The sequence below is a fragment of the Theropithecus gelada genome, chromosome 2, assembly GCF_003255815.1.
Source record: "Theropithecus gelada isolate Dixy chromosome 2, Tgel_1.0, whole genome shotgun sequence".
NCBI lineage: Eukaryota > Metazoa > Chordata > Mammalia > Primates > Cercopithecidae > Theropithecus > Theropithecus gelada.
In genome coordinates this window covers 33,724,443-33,740,243 of record NC_037669.1, presented here as the reverse complement: position 1 = coordinate 33,740,243, position 15,801 = coordinate 33,724,443, and the positions used below count along the sequence as shown (strand labels likewise).

At 38.8% G+C, this 15,801-nt stretch overlaps 1 protein-coding gene across 4 annotated transcripts in view; it reads right to left on the bottom strand.

Annotated features, from left to right (window-relative positions):
* ATP6V1A (ATPase H+ transporting V1 subunit A) overlaps window positions 1-15,801 on the bottom strand; it is a 61,795-nt gene that overhangs the window by 36,619 nt on the left and 9,375 nt on the right. Inside the window, exon 2 of one of the 4 annotated variants that reach the window (XM_025375415.1) lies at window positions 4,727-4,730. The exons of the other annotated variants lie outside the window; for them this stretch is intronic. The gene's annotated coding sequence lies outside the window, so the exon portion shown is untranslated. The remainder of the gene's footprint in view (window positions 1-4,726; window positions 4,731-15,801) is intronic. 4 annotated transcript variants of the gene reach the window in all.

Genomic DNA, 15,801 nt, shown 5'->3' with positions numbered 1-15,801 from the left:
GGACATCTAGAAAAGCATAAAGCAATGGCATCTAACCTAGACTTGGGTAAGATGAAAGTGACTTAACAGGAGGTTAAGCTGAGACTTGGAGGGATGAACAAAGAGGCATCAAAGTATCTAATAAAGCTTCCCTACAGATGGTTGAAACCTGTGGTTCAGGAAGGTATTCTAAAGTTTATGAGGGAATAATGATGTCTGTTCTGGGTTTTTAAAACGAGTATTTATATACTTTCCCTTTAAGACTAAACAGTGCATGCCTCCAAATGTATGAGCAATGATTAGCGGAAACCAAATGAGTTTGTTCATGACTCAGCTGTCTTGTGGGTTTAGCAGTCAGCTGGAAAATCCTAGCCAACATGAGAATTTTAATGATTCTATGCTTTTTAACTCTTTAATTTTTAGGCACATATTATTTAATTTATGCCAAAGACAGCAGACATTAGGAAGTGACATCATACTAACAAGAGAACCTAGAGTCCTAGTGATAATTCCACAAATTTACATAAAGATAATTGTCACCAGATCCATAAATTTGCATTAATTTGGTGAATATTATTGTATTAGCAAACCAAGATGACTGTCCTTTTTAAAAAGCCAATATTGGCCAGGCGCAGTGGCTCACACCTGTAATCCCAGCACTTTGGGGGGGCCAAGACGGGTGGATCACAAGGTTAGGAGTTTGAGATCAGCCTGACCAACATGGTGAAACCCCATCTCTACTAAAAATACAAAAAAATTAGCCGGGTGTGGTTTCGCGCGCCTGTAATCCCAACCACTCAGGAGCCTGAGGCAGGAGAATTGTTTGAATCCAGGAGGCAGAGGTTGCAGTAAGCCAAGATCACACCACTGCACTCCAGCCTGGGTGACAGAGAAAGACTGAATCTCAAAAAAAAAAAAAAAAAAAGGCCAATATTAAGTGGAGAAAAAAATGATGATGATTCTGAGTAATTTAATTTTCTCTACTCCATTGTGTTTATACAGAGAAGTGGTTGTAAATACATCCTGAAATCTGCTCTTACCACATCTTTCATAATAATTATGAAAACACAAGTTTTAAAGTGTAAAATTCCAAGCATTTTTGTCCATTTTGATGTTTTAAAATATTTACATTTTAATCTGCTACAGCAACATGGATCTTTTATATTTCCTGTGCTCCTGCCTAGAACGTTCTTTTCTCTAGGATTCATTTATTAACATCATTCATGTCTCTGCTCAAATATCCCCAGTCCAAAAAGCACTCCCATAGTGATTACTGAATAACTAACAGCTGTCAGCCCTTCAAGGTCAGCCTGAGATGCTGACAGCTGCCTTGCCTGCATTCACACCACTTGCAGGGCAGTGTGCACCTGCTGAATGGACACAATGAGGTACAAAGGCCCAGCCATCTCAGCCTGATGCAGGATACTCTCACAAGCAACACTCACTCCAGATCTCTCCCATTGGGTAACTGAGGCTCTGTGGGACTTGCACTGCATTTCAACTTCTTCTTCTGCCCAACTCTGCTTCCACCCCCTTCCTTTCAAATGTATTGATTCAAGTAAACATCGACGTGAATAACCACTCTATCTACTCCATCCCAGAATGTGAACCAGAAACAGGATGCTATAGCAGTCTACCGTAAGTAGGGAAATTTCTTGGCATGCTCTTGTATATTCTCTGAAATCCAAACAAGTTTTATACTCTACTTCATCTCATACAATAAATTTTGTAAGACAAATATGTACCTCGTAAATATATACACTTATGTATCCATAAAAATAAGAAACTAAAAAAAACTGAAGAAAAAAAAGAAAGAAAAATATCCAAGTGTTTTCTCCCCACAGTGAAATAAAAATTACTCATCACGCAGACATACTATAGTGACCTGATGACTGAATATGGCTAAACATAAAGCATTTTGGTAAGCATGGTCATACAACATACTAATTTGTTTATAACTCTTCCTTATTATCTGTGAATAGTTAAAAATACCCCACTAAAACCTTCTGCTTCATCATTGAATGCTCATGCTTCTCAGTGAAAAAGAATAGGCTTTTAAAAATATTAAAACAATCTCCTAGAACACCAACTTTCAATAAGCAAATTATACTGCAAGTTAGATTATATTGAAAGTTAACTTTTTTTTTTTTTTGAGACCGAGTTTCCCTCTGTCGCCCAGGCTGGAGTGCAGTGGTGTGATCTCAGTTCACTGCAACCTCTGCCTCCCAGGTTCAAGCAATTCTCCTGCCTCAGCCTCCCAAGTAGCTGGAATTACAGGCATGCGCCCCAACACCCAGCGAATTTTTTTTGTATTTTTAGTAGAGACGGGGTTTCACCTTATTGGACAGGCTGGTCTTGAACTGCTGACCTTGTGATCTGCCCGCCTCAGCCTCCCAAAGTGCTGGGATAACAGGCGTGAGTCACCATGCCTGGCCTGAAAGTTAATTTTATCCCAAATCTCTGTAAGGTCCAAACTATGATATGATTTAATGCTACATAAAATAGCTTTACAGGCTATTTAATAACTCCTTCTTAAGACAATATATACCTACTGATTTTTTTTTTTTTTTGAAACAGAGTCTCAGTCTGCTACCCAGGCTGGAGTGCAGTGGCACAATGTCGGCTCACTGCAATGTCCACCTTCTGGGTTCAAGCAATTCTTGTGTCTCAGCCTCCCAAGTAGCTGAGATTATAGGCACGAGCCACTATGCCTGGCTAATTTTTTGCATTTTAATAGAGACCGGATTTCGCCAAATTGACCAGGCTAGTCTGGAACTCCCGACTTCAGGTAATCCGCCCGCCTTGGCCTCCCAAAGTGCTGGGATTACAGGCATAAGCCACCGTGCCCGGCCTATACAACTATTGTTGTTCTCCAACATTTAAAAAATAAAAGCATGAGGCCAGGCATGATAGTTCATGCCTGTAATCTCAGCACTTTGGGAGGCCAAGGCAGGTAGGTTACTTGAGGTCAGGAGTTCAAGACCAGCCTGGCCAACATGGTAAAATACTGTCTCTGTCAAAAAATACAAAAATTAGCCAGGCGTGGTGACGCAAAACTGTAGTCTCAGCTACCTGGGAGGCTGGGGGAGGAGAACTGCTTGAACCTGGGAGGTGGAGGTTTCAGTGGCCGGAGATTGCGCCACTGCACTCCAGCCTGGGTGACAGAGTGAGAGTCTCAAAAGTAAATAAATAAATAAATAAAAGCAGCAATACTTATTACATACTTTCGTGAAAGCAGTGTGGTATGCACAGATGCACTCATAGAAAAATCAAATCAATGATTATATTAAAATGTTGCCTTTAGCTGTTATGACTTCAACCTTGTTTAAGGGTAAAAAAGTAAACGCAACTTACAACTAAGATTCTTTGGTTACAAATTATAGGAGTGCCCCTCTCCACCCCATTTGTGAAAGATTTAAACAAAAACAAAAACAAAAACCCTGTGGTAGAAGAGGAAAAATCCAGAAAGGCAGCATAGGCAACCCATCTGAGTTAATGAGTCATCAGTCTCTCCCCAACAAGCACTGCAGAACACTGCAGTGGCAAATAACACCAGAGGAAAAAATTTTTTTCTATAAGGTCCACTCCAAATTGCTGCTGGTTAGCGCAACTGGTAATTTCATTATTTCAGAAATTATTCTTTTTACTACCAGAGTCTTGGATGATATGGCTGCTGGGGGCAAAGAAGAGGTGATACATAAAAGTTAAACACTAAGATTCCCAGGTAATATTTACTCACATACAAAATCCTGGGGCACTTCATTGATAATGAAGCATTATTTTGATGTAACACTTGTTACATTAGAGTGTAATGAAAAAATACATTCTATCTAATTGATTAAAGACTATCTCTGGAAATCACAGATTTTTAAAAATAGGTTCAGAAGAATCTAATGGATTATAATCACTTACTTATTTTCACACACTGTTCATCTTTTTATAGAAAGGTGTCTCAAATCTGTTTAATATTTTTATGTTTGGTCAGGAAGTTATAGAACAGGTGGAATTCCAGCAAATAACATTACCTTATCATATTTTTAGAGTATCGTACTAGTCATTTTGTGACACTCTCTATTCATCTCCTTCAATCCACCTACCTAGCAACCCTATTAGAATGGCTTATGTGGCAGATTTATTTCACTATGTATATTAAGTTTCCTGATTTTTCCTTGCCAACCAAAAGCCAACTTTGTTCAAAATTTGGTAAGTCTACTACTATAATTCCAGTTCCCTCGACTGCTTTGGAAATAAGCACATAATAAATGATGTTCTGACCAACAAGAATTAAGGCAAAATCTGCTGGAGACGTTTTGGAAATAATTTCTTTGTTCTTTTAAAAGATACAGGCAGCTGGGCGCAGTGGCTGTAATCCTAGCACTTTGGGAGGTCAAGGTGGGTGGATTACCTGAGGTCAGGAGTTTGAGACTAGCCTGGTCAACATGGCGAAATCCCATCTCTACTAAAAATACAAAAATTAGCTGGGCATAGTGATGTGCGCCTGTAATCCCAGCTACTTGGGAGGCCGAGGCAGGAGAATTGTGTGAACCTGGAAGGCGGAGGTTATAGTGAGCCGAAATCACGCCATTGCACTCCAGCCTGGGCGACAGAGCGAGACTCCATCTCCAAAAAAAAAACGATACAGGCTATGAGAAACAATATTCTCCTTTGGGATTTGGTCATCTGCCTGGGACATCTGGAACTGTGGCAGCCATATTAGGACGTTGAGGGAGCTAAGCAGGCAGCCCACCTTGCTAAGGATGACAAAACAGGAAGACAAAAGACATCTGAGTCCTTGTTGCCTTCATTGGCACACTCAATTAACCAACACAACAAGAAAGGACTTTCAAAAATAAATATTTTTATATTGTATATATTTCATAGTGCTTTTTTAAAAATAAATAAACCAAAAGGTTAAGAACAAACATAAGGTCATCAGTGAAGTAGTCCATAACAATTACTAAGGTGGACTACAATGAAATGTGTAGAAAAAAGTAGGAACCAAAGAGTAGAGAAGAACAGCAAAGTCACAGCTGGCAAACTGGACTAACAATCAGGAAAAATTTATTCTTATTGGAATAAAATTATTTGAGGACACATACACACACTCTTCTATTTCAACTGTGTATCAAAAACAAACGCATTCCTGAAAAAGAAATAGTGACGATAAAAGCTAGTCTGGACACTTAAACTGGGAATGGAATTTAAATTGTGTCAGCTAAACATACTTAAGGTTCGTCAACAAGCTTGTCCAGAAATGATTTTTATGTCACTTTTAGAAATAGATTCCTTTCCAGCCAGGCACGGTGGCTCACATCTGTAATCCCAGCACTTTGGGAGGCAAAGGTGGGTGAATTACGAGATCAGGAGTTCAAGACCTGCCTGGCCAAGACGGTGAAACCCTGTCTCTACTACAAATACAAAAAAATTAGCTGGGTGTGGTGGCAGGCACCTGTAACCCCAGCTACTCAGGAAGCTGAGGCAGAGAGGAGGTGGAGGTTGCAGGGAGCTGAGATTGCGCCACTGTACTCTAGCCTGGGCAACAGAGCAAGACTCCATCTCAAAAAAAAAAAAGAAGTAGATTCCTTTCCCTTCAAATTTTTTTAAATAAAATTGTGTGATATTAGGTGAAACTAACAAAATACTGTACTGAGTGTACAAGTTCCACAGTATCAATGTATAGGCTAGAAGCCTATGGTCAATGGTAAAACTGATGTACAGATTCAAGTATCCCTGCCCTCAAGGTGCATATTATATCATTTTCCTACTTCCTCCCTTTCATATGGCATAGTGTCTTATACAGCAGTAACTCAGTAAAATGTTCTGAAACTAAAAAGAGATAACATCAGGCTGGGCGTAGTGGCTTACACCTGTAATCCGAGCACTTTGGGAGGCTGAGGCAGGTGGATGAGGTCAGGAGTTGGAGATCAGTTTGGCCAACATGACAAAACCTGGTCTCTACTAAAAATACAAAAATTAGTTGGGCATGTGCCTGTAATCCCCGCTACTCGGGGGGCTGAAGCAGGAGAATTGCTTGAACCCAGGAAGCTGAGGTTGCAATGAGCCAAGATCACGCCACTGCACTCCAGCCTGGGCACCAGAGCAAGACTCCGTCTCAAAAAAAAAAAAAAAAAAAAAAAAGACATAACATCAACTACTATTTGTTAAGTACATATCACACTCCAGGCTTTATGTTAAAAAAGCAAACATCTCTTTAACTCTTAACAATAGTCCTATGAAATAGGTATTATTTAATTCAGAAATAGGGGACAGAACTAAAGACTGATGATGACCAGATTTAGTCTGATCACAACACCTAGGCATTTAATAAATAATTCAAAAGACCTTATTTAGACAGTTTTCACCTTTAGCTATTAGGTTGGTGCAAAAGTAATTGCCACTTTGCCATCAAAAGCAATGGCAAAAACTGCAATTACTTTTGCACCAACTATACCATTTTTTAGAAAAGAAAGCCATGTGTCATGGACTAAGTGTGTCCACCCAAAATTCACATTTTAATTCCAACCCTCAACGTGATGGTATTAGGAAGTGGGGCCTTTGGGACATAATTAGGTCATGAAGGTGGAGCCCTCATGAATGGGATTAGTGCCCCTCTAAAGATGATCTCTGAGCTGGATGCAGTGGCTCATGCCTGTAATCTCAGCACTTTGGGAGGCTGAGGCAGGAGGATTGCATGAGTCCAGGTGTTCAAGAACAGAATAGGTAACATAGTGAGACCTTGTCCCTACAAAAAAATTTAAAAATTAGCAGGGCGTGGTGGTGTGCACCCACAGTTCCAGCTACTCAGGAGGTTGAAGTGGAGGACTGCTTGAGCCTGGGAGGTTGAGGCTGCACTGAGCCATGATCGCACTGCTGCACTCCAGCCTGGGTGACAAGAGTGAGACTCTGTCTCAAGGGAAGCAAAAAAAAAAAAAAAAAAGAGACAGAGAGAGAAAGGGAGAGATGATCTCTGCTCTCTACCATGTGAGGATACAAGAAGATATCCATCTACAAGCCAGAAGGAAGCAGGCTCTGACCAGACACAGGATCTATAGGCACCCTGACCTCAGACTTCCCACACTCTAGACCATGAGAAATGTTGCTGTTTAAGTCACATAGTCTATGGCTATTTGTTATAGCAATCAAACTAAAGACTTTTTTTGTATTACTTACTGACCCTATGTTAGAATGACAATGGATAAGATGCAGGCAAAAGGGAGAAGATGAAAAAAAGGTGACATAATGGGTCATTCACAAACTAAGGAGTAATTAGTAGAACAAGAATTGACTGTTCCTAAATTACCCATCTCCTTTTTTTCCGAGATGGAGTCTTGCTCTATCACCCAGGCTGGAGTGCAGTGGTGCGATCTTGGCTCACTGCAACCTCCGCCTCCTGGGTTCATGCGATTCTCCTGTCTCAGTCTCTCGAGCAGCTAGGATTACAGGTGCATGACACCACACCTGTCTACCTTTTTTTTTTTTTTGTATTTTCAGTACAGATGGGATTTCACCAAGTTGGCCAAGCTGGTCTCAAACTCCTGATCTCAGGTAATCTGCCCACCTCGGCCTCCCAAAGTGCTGGGATAACAGGCTGAGCCACGTCTGGCCACCCATCTTTCTCTCTCTCTTTTTTTTTTTTTTTGAGATGGAGTTTTGCTCTTGTTGCCCAGGCTGGAGTGCAAAGGCGCCGTCTCGGCTCACTACAACCTCCACCTCCCGGTTTTAAGCTATTCTTCCTGCCTCAGCCTCCCAAGTAGCTGGGATTACATGCATGCACCACCATGCCTGGCTAATTTTGTATTTTTAGTAGAGACGGGGTTTCACCACGTTGGTCAGGTTGGTCTTGAACTCCTAACCTCAGGGGATCTGCCCACCTCGGGCTCCCAAAGTGCTGGATGAGCCATTGCACCTGGCCCCATCTCTTATAGAACTAAGATTTTTTAAAAACGTAACGCTGTATTTTGCTAATACCTAGCTTTATAACACAAACATAACTGACAATATTAGCCAAAAAAAAGATAAAACATCAATGTGACTACAAAGTAAATGGACATATCTAAGAGGAAAATGGGCATATTTGAGGATAATCACAATATTGATGCCCACAGACTCAATACAACTTTGCTACTACTAAAAATAGAGAACAGTAGTGGGAAATTTCTGGTCAATTATTTTAAGTTCAGAACAACGAAGCTACCTGAAACAGAATTAGGGTAAGAAATTCCTGCTTTTTTTTTTGTTTTAATTAAGACATGATTTGGGTCTGGCTCTATCACCTCTGCTGAAGTACAGTGATGCAATCTCAGCTCACTGCAACCTCCACCTCCAGGGCTCAAGTGATCCCCCCACCTTCGTGCTGGGATTACAGGCATGAGCTAGGATTATAGGCATAATTACAGTGCTGGGATTACAGGCATGAGCTACCGTGCCGGGCCTTATTTTTTTTATTTCTTAAACTTGATAAACTAAAGGGAGAAAAGTAATTGTAAAGCTCACCTTAATATCCCACATTTGAATTTTTAGGAAATTTTCCTGGTTTCAGGTTACAAAGAAAAAACAAGACACCAAAGAAGATCCTATCGATTTAAAGCTTAACTTACCTATGATGTAAACAGCCAAGAAGACAGCCAACAATATAAATAGTAAAGAAAGCATTTGTTACACATCTTTCTTTAAAATCTGCTTTCAGAAGCAATATGCTTATAATTTTAAAAATACCTAATGAAAGGTCTCACCACTTGAATATGATTGACTTATTTCCCCACAATTTTTTTACATAATTGTAATCAATACTAGAATACAATTATTTTACTTCAATTTTTCTATGTGCTACACAGTCTTTGTGTCATCTTAAACTGTATACCATTCCATTAAATAGATACCATACTTTATCTAACAACAGTAACTCTCTATTGCATAACAAGACTGCTTCCTATTTTGAGCTGTTTTTAACATTTTGCTAACACACTTTTTCTTTTTTTTTCTTTTTTTTTTGAGACGAGGTCTTGCGCTGTCCCACAGGCAGGAGTACAGTGGTGCAATCAAGGCTCACTGTAACCTCAATCTCTTGGGTTGAAGCAATCCTCCTGCCTCAGCCTCCCTTGCTGGGACCACAGGCATGTACTACCACGCCAGCTAACTTTTTGATTTTTATGTAAAGATGAAGTCTCACTCTGTTACCCAGGCTGCTCTTGAACTCCTGGGCTCAAGTGATCCTCCCGCTTCAGCCTCCCAAAGTGCTGGGATTACAGGTGTAAGCCACTGCACCCTGACACTTTAATTCATTTTAACTTACTGACTAGGTAAAGACAAGGCAAGGCAACTACCAAAGAATCCATGCTGATGTCTCACAAAAGCAATTCTTACGAACACACAGACCCCTATTTAGAAGTTAATACCATATTTCACCTAATCTAATATCAATTTTAATAAACTCCTTTATTTGATGTACTACTAAGGAAAAAAACCTGACAAATTATGGCATTCCAGAAATTGCAGGACAGGCACTAATTTCAGAGCTGTTAAAAATATGGGAGAAAAATGTCCTACAAACAACAAAATATGGTATTAGAACTAATTACAGTACAATATTTATATACACGAGAAGTCAAACTTGCCACCTTCAATAGAAATAAAGTGAAGACCTAAGAAACAGGAGAACAAAAGATCTCTGAACTGGTATAATGACAGTCTTAAAGCTTCTGCACATGGCAAAAGACCTTCATACAGTCTTAGGGCTCAATTTATGCACAATTAAAAATTATTATCTAATACTTTGGACCACTGCAGATTTAAAGCAGCAAACCATTAAAGATTACTCTATAAGAATAAATGGAAGGGCTGGGTGCAGTGGCTCACGCCTGTAATCCCAGCACTTTGGGAGGCTGAGGCAGGCGGATCAAGAGGTCAGGAGATCGAGACCATCCTGGCTAACACGGCGAAACCCCGTCTCTACCAAAAATACAAAAAAATTAGCCAGGCGTGATGGTGGGTGCCTGTAGTCCCAGCTACTCGGGAGGCTGAGGCAGAGGAATGGTGAACCCGGGAGGCAGAGGTTGCAGTGAGCCAAGACTGTGCCACTGCACTCCAGCCTGGAGACTGAGCGAGACTTCATCTCAAAAAAATAAATAAAAAATAAATAAAATAAAATAAATGGAAGTTGAAAAGGAAAGAGATGTGAATTGACTAATGGTAATAAGAATGACCCATAACCATCAAGAAAAGGTTAATTTGGATTTATTATTTTCTAGGAAATGTGGGGAAAAAATTGGTAATATGCAACTGAGTCCTTAAAGATGTTCAAGCCTTTTGATCCAAAAATTGTATTTCTGGGAATATATTTGGCATGTGGATAAGGACTTATTTATATATGTGTTTACTGTTATACTGCAATATTAGAAAAACCTTTAAAATCCAATAATGACAACAAAATGTAGTATTAAATTATCTGAAATCCTATAGTATTCCCCCCACACAAAATGTACTTAAAAATAATAATGAAATTTCTTATGTTAAATAGTCTACAATTCCAAGTTCATAGTGCCAAGAGCTGTCATCAGCAAATTCTCTTCTGGAATCATCAACCTTCATGGCGTATTAGCATTGCAATGACTGGCTTTTGGATAGGCTTTTGTCAGATTAACTGCCTATGAAATGACTTTACCAATTTTTTTCTTTTTTTTTTTTTTGAGACAGAGTTTCATTCTTGTTACCCAGGATGGAATGCAATGGTGTGATCTCAACTCACTGCAACCTCCATGTCCCAGGTTCATGCGATTCTCTTGCCTCAGCCTCCCAAGTAGCTGGGATTACAGGCATGCGCCACTACGCCCGGCTAATTTTGTATTTTTAGTAGAGACGAGGTTTCTCCATGTTGGCCAGGCTTGTCTCGAACTCCTGACCTCAGGTGATCCACCCGCTTCGGCCTCCGAAAGTGCTGGGATTACAGGCATGAGCCACCGCGCCCAGCCGACTTTACCAATTTTTTTTAAAATTCAGGCAATCATGCAGGAAAAGTATCACCTTCAAAAGAAGTCAAACTAGAAACTGTATAACTACTTTAAAAAGGTAATTGCTTAAAATACTTACAAACTTTATTTTTCTTTTTTTTGAGACGGAGTTTTGCTCTTGTTGCCCAGGCTGGAGTGCAATGGCGCAATCTCGGCTCACTGCAACCTCCACCTCCCGGGTTCAAGCGATTCTCCTGCCTCAGCCTCCAGAGTAGCTGGGATTACAGGCATGTACCTCCATGCCTAGCTAATTTTGTATTTTTAGTAGAGTCGAGGTTTCTTCATGTTGGTCAGGCTGGTCTTGAACTCCCAACCTCAGGTGATCTACCCGCCTCGGCCTCCCAAAGTGCTGAGATTACACGTGTGAGCCACCACGCCCAGCTAAAACTTATTTTTAAAACTTTACAATTACCATATTACTCTTGTTACTGAGCAAATTTTGATGGCTTTGCCAAAAAAAAAAAAAAAATCATGAGCAGCTAAACTAGCCAAATATAAGCAATGTAGGCATTTGAGACTGATGCACATACAAGGAACAAAAAAGAGACAGCATCAAAACTAAAACTGTTGTACTAAAACTGCTATTACACTTATATTATAAAATGATGCTGTCCAGGTACGGTGGCTCACACCTGTATTCTCAGCTACTTGGGAGGCTGAAGCGGGAGGATCGCGCTTGAGCCCAGCAGTTCAAGACGAGCTTGGACAACATAGTGAGACCCTGTCTCAAAAAAAAAAGAAAAGAAAAGAAAAGATGATGTCTACATTTAAAAGAATCCATCCTGTCATTTATTTAATGGCTGGAATAGAAGAGGACAAAGGTTCACAAACTGTGCTCAGGTATATTAACCCAATGTTTACAAGAGAGTGTCATACAAATAGGTTCACATTTAATTCAGGAATTCATAAAATCTCTGCAATAAAAATATATCCTAAAGCACAAAGGATAAAAGAGGAAAAGAATACTGCCTAAGATAGGTGAAAAAACACCTCACAATGTGGATTTCAATAATGACTACAGTCAAAAGTCCAGACATTCTCAATTCAGAGGACAAGAAATCTGTGTTTCTAACAGTTTACCTAGTATACTATGATTAACAACCAGGGTTTATTTAACTAAATTAGTTGTGGGGAGACGAGAGGTTTTAAATAGTATGGTTTACTAAGAAATTAACTGCCTGCTCCCTGGTATGTGCTCAAGGTCTTTAATATTGCTCCTTAGTAGTACTTACTACTCTTGTGATTAAAAAATGTGAAAGAAGCTGTTCAATGTCTGTCTTCACTTCCAGACTGTAAATGCTAGAAAAACAGGGACCACCTCTGCTTTGTTTATTGAGCACTCCAATTATCCAGTAAAGTACCTTGCCACATAATAGGCAATTACTAAATGTTGCTCAGTGACAGTACCAGCAAGGGTGTGAGGGGAAATAGAAACTCTCATCGTTAAGTGAAAACTGATAAAACCCTTTCAAAGTACGCTGAATACACATTTTGGCCTAATGCTTGATGGCCAAGATTTTTAAAATATTCACTTGAGGTCAAAGCTGAATCCAAATATTACCATCACAGAATGACCTTCTAAGATCAAAAATTATTGTCAAATATTCTTAAATATTAAGAAAATAATAAATTTGATTCAATTTATTAACTTTAAGTTATAATTTTATTAATAATTTTAATGGTCATTTTGTTCAATCTTGTGAACAGTAAAACACATATAATTCTATAATGAATAGATAAAATTTAATCTCTATTAATCTGCCTGTTATTATTATTTAAAATTTTACAAAATTTATTAGCTCAAAAAGGCTCTACTCCAACACATATATGGACAACTGGCTTTTGACAAAGTGCAAAGGCAATTCAGTGGAGAAAGCATATTGTCTTTTCAACAAGTGGTGGTAAAACCAATGTATACATAAATGAAAAAACAAACAAACCCATAACTATATACAAAAATCTAAAAATGGATGGTAGACCTAAATGTAAAACTTAAACTATAAAACTTCCTTTGTGACCTTGGATTTGACATAACACTAAAAGCACCATCCACAAAAGAATAAAATGGTAAACTGGACTTCATGAAAATTTAAAATCTCTGCTCATCAAAAAACATTGTTAGAACAAAAAGACAAGGTAAAGACTGGGAGAAAATATTTACAGACATAATCCTGACAAAGAACTTATATCCAGAATCCACAAATATCAAAACTCAATAATAGGAAAACTCAATTAAAATAGGCAAAAGATTTGAACATTCACTTAACCAAAGAAGATAAATGGCAAAGTACATGAAAAGATGCTCAAGCTCATTAGTCACTAGGAAAATGCAAGTTAAAACCACAATGAAATGCCATTCCACAGCTATCAGAATGGCTAAAAGTTTAAAAGACTGACAAAGGAAGTGTTGGTAAGGATGTAGAACAACTAACACTCTCACATATTGCTAGGAGAACTGTAAAATGGTACAACCACTTTGGAAAACATTTTGGCAGTTTCTTAGAAAGTTAAACTTACACGTACCATATGGTTCAGCCATTCTACTCCTTGCTATTTCCCCATGACAAAGCTTATGTCCAAAGACTTATATGAATGTTCACAGGAGCTTTATTCATAATGGCGAAAAAGTGGAAAGACAACACAAATCAATGGGTGAATGCATAAAGAAACTATGGTATATCCATAAAATGGAATAATAGTCAGCAAGGAAAAAATGAATTATCAATACATGTAATGCAAATTAACCTATAATGATAGAAAATAGATCAGTGGATGGCTAAGGATGGGAGGTGAGGAAGTATGGAAGGACAGGATTAAAATGAGGCACAGGGAAACTTCTTTTGGGTGTGATGGATATGTTCACTATATTGATTATAGTGTTGGCTTCATGTGTATATACATATATTAAAACTTATCCAACTGTATACTTTATGTGCAGATGTCAATTATATCTCAATAAAATTATTTTTAAAAAAGCACAAGTTATTGCCAGCATGACTCCTATAAAGGCATGCTTCCACAGAACACATACTCACTTTTGCTTTTATTTGTTGACTAATAGAATATTTCTTTTTTCTTTTTTTGAGAGAATCTCACTCTATCGCCAGGCTGGAGTGCAGTGGGTGTGATCTCAGCTCACTGCAACCTCCATCTCCCGGGTTCAAGTCATTCTCCTCCCTCAGCCTCCTGAGTAGCTGGGACTACAGGCACACACCACCATGCTCAGCTAATTTTTGTATATTTAGTAAAGACGGGGTTTCACCATGTTGGCTAGGATGGTCTCAATCTCTTGACTTTGTGATCCGCCCACCTTGGCCTCCCAAAGTGCTGGGATTACAGGCGTGAGCCACTGGGCCCAGTCGACTAATAGAGTATTTCTAAAGGACTATTTGGCCTATGCAAATTTGTTAAGATAATTTTAACCCTAGAAACAGCATAGGGGGAACAGATGAAAACTTAACCAAACCAGTTTTTTGTCTGTCTATTTAGAATGAATATATGTGGCTCTGGATAAGGTTGTGTGGGCACCCTCTGGTCCTGCTAAGTTTAGCTAATTCTGGGAATTTCCAGTCACTTAATAGCTCAGGAGTATAGAAGTCAGATATGCCTCTTAAGTACTTTATGCATCTATATTTTCAGAACGGGGCTAATGGCCTATCAGCTTATAATATCTTGAATGAGAACTTAGGAAAATACTAACTCCATCTTGAATATACTTTCGTGCCATGAGGCATAGAAGGGTTTGTTGTCCAAGACTCAGATTAACCTCTAATAATTTGGACATCAAAGTTGATATGGCTCAATGGCTCACTTGTAGGGCGGAGGTATAGGGAAAGTCATTTTCTGTTGCTTTATACTACTGTGAGGTAGAATTTGCTCACAATAAAGAACTTTTTCTGACAGCCTGTTTCTCTATTTACAGCTACTTTCCAAGCTGTCCCTATCCCCAGTAGAGTATCTGAGGGAGAATGAGGTCATATTTAAAACACACACACACACACACACACAAACACACACACACACCCCATTGTACAATAACCAGGTACTACAGTGGCACATTCAGGCACTGCAGGTATACTAGGTTGGGACCTGAGAAAATTCTGTATTTTAAGTGTCTGTTTTGGATCACATTGAAGAGTTTGGTGTCAGTCAACCTGCTTCTTAGATTCGCAATAAGAGATATTTTTTCCTTTCTTGAACAAGTGAAATATTGGGCACTGAACCCAAGTGTGTTATACTCAAAATAATTTGCGGATTTTATAACTCATCTAAATAAAGCTCCTCACTACCTAATTTTGCATTACCTAAGGCGAGGACTCACAGATTATCAAAAACTCACTTTTCACAAGAAAGGACACAGTTATTCCTATATTTAGCTAGCTATCACACTCTTAAATGTTCAAATGCAATCTGATTCACTATTTAACTATTTGAACACTCTTACATAATTGCCTTGGTACATAAAATCAGCATCTTTCACAATTATTAACAATTATAGCATTTTACTCTTTCAACAGTATCTATTCAAACTTCGATTGATAGAATTTCAGTGTATAAATCACATTAAGGAGCATTTCAAGTTATATCTAAAATATTTACTATTATTTGAAAGTAGTAAGTCCAAAGGTCACACCTTTTTCTCATACTGACATTGTTATGTTAATTCCATATGACAGTAACTTAAGCTATTACATGATGGTAGATCACACACAATTCAGGGATGCTAGAAATGTTAAAAGCACACCTTTCAAAGACTCTAGCTAAATGGCAGGTTTTGGCAAATTACTAAGGACAAAGGTGAACTTCTGAACATCCC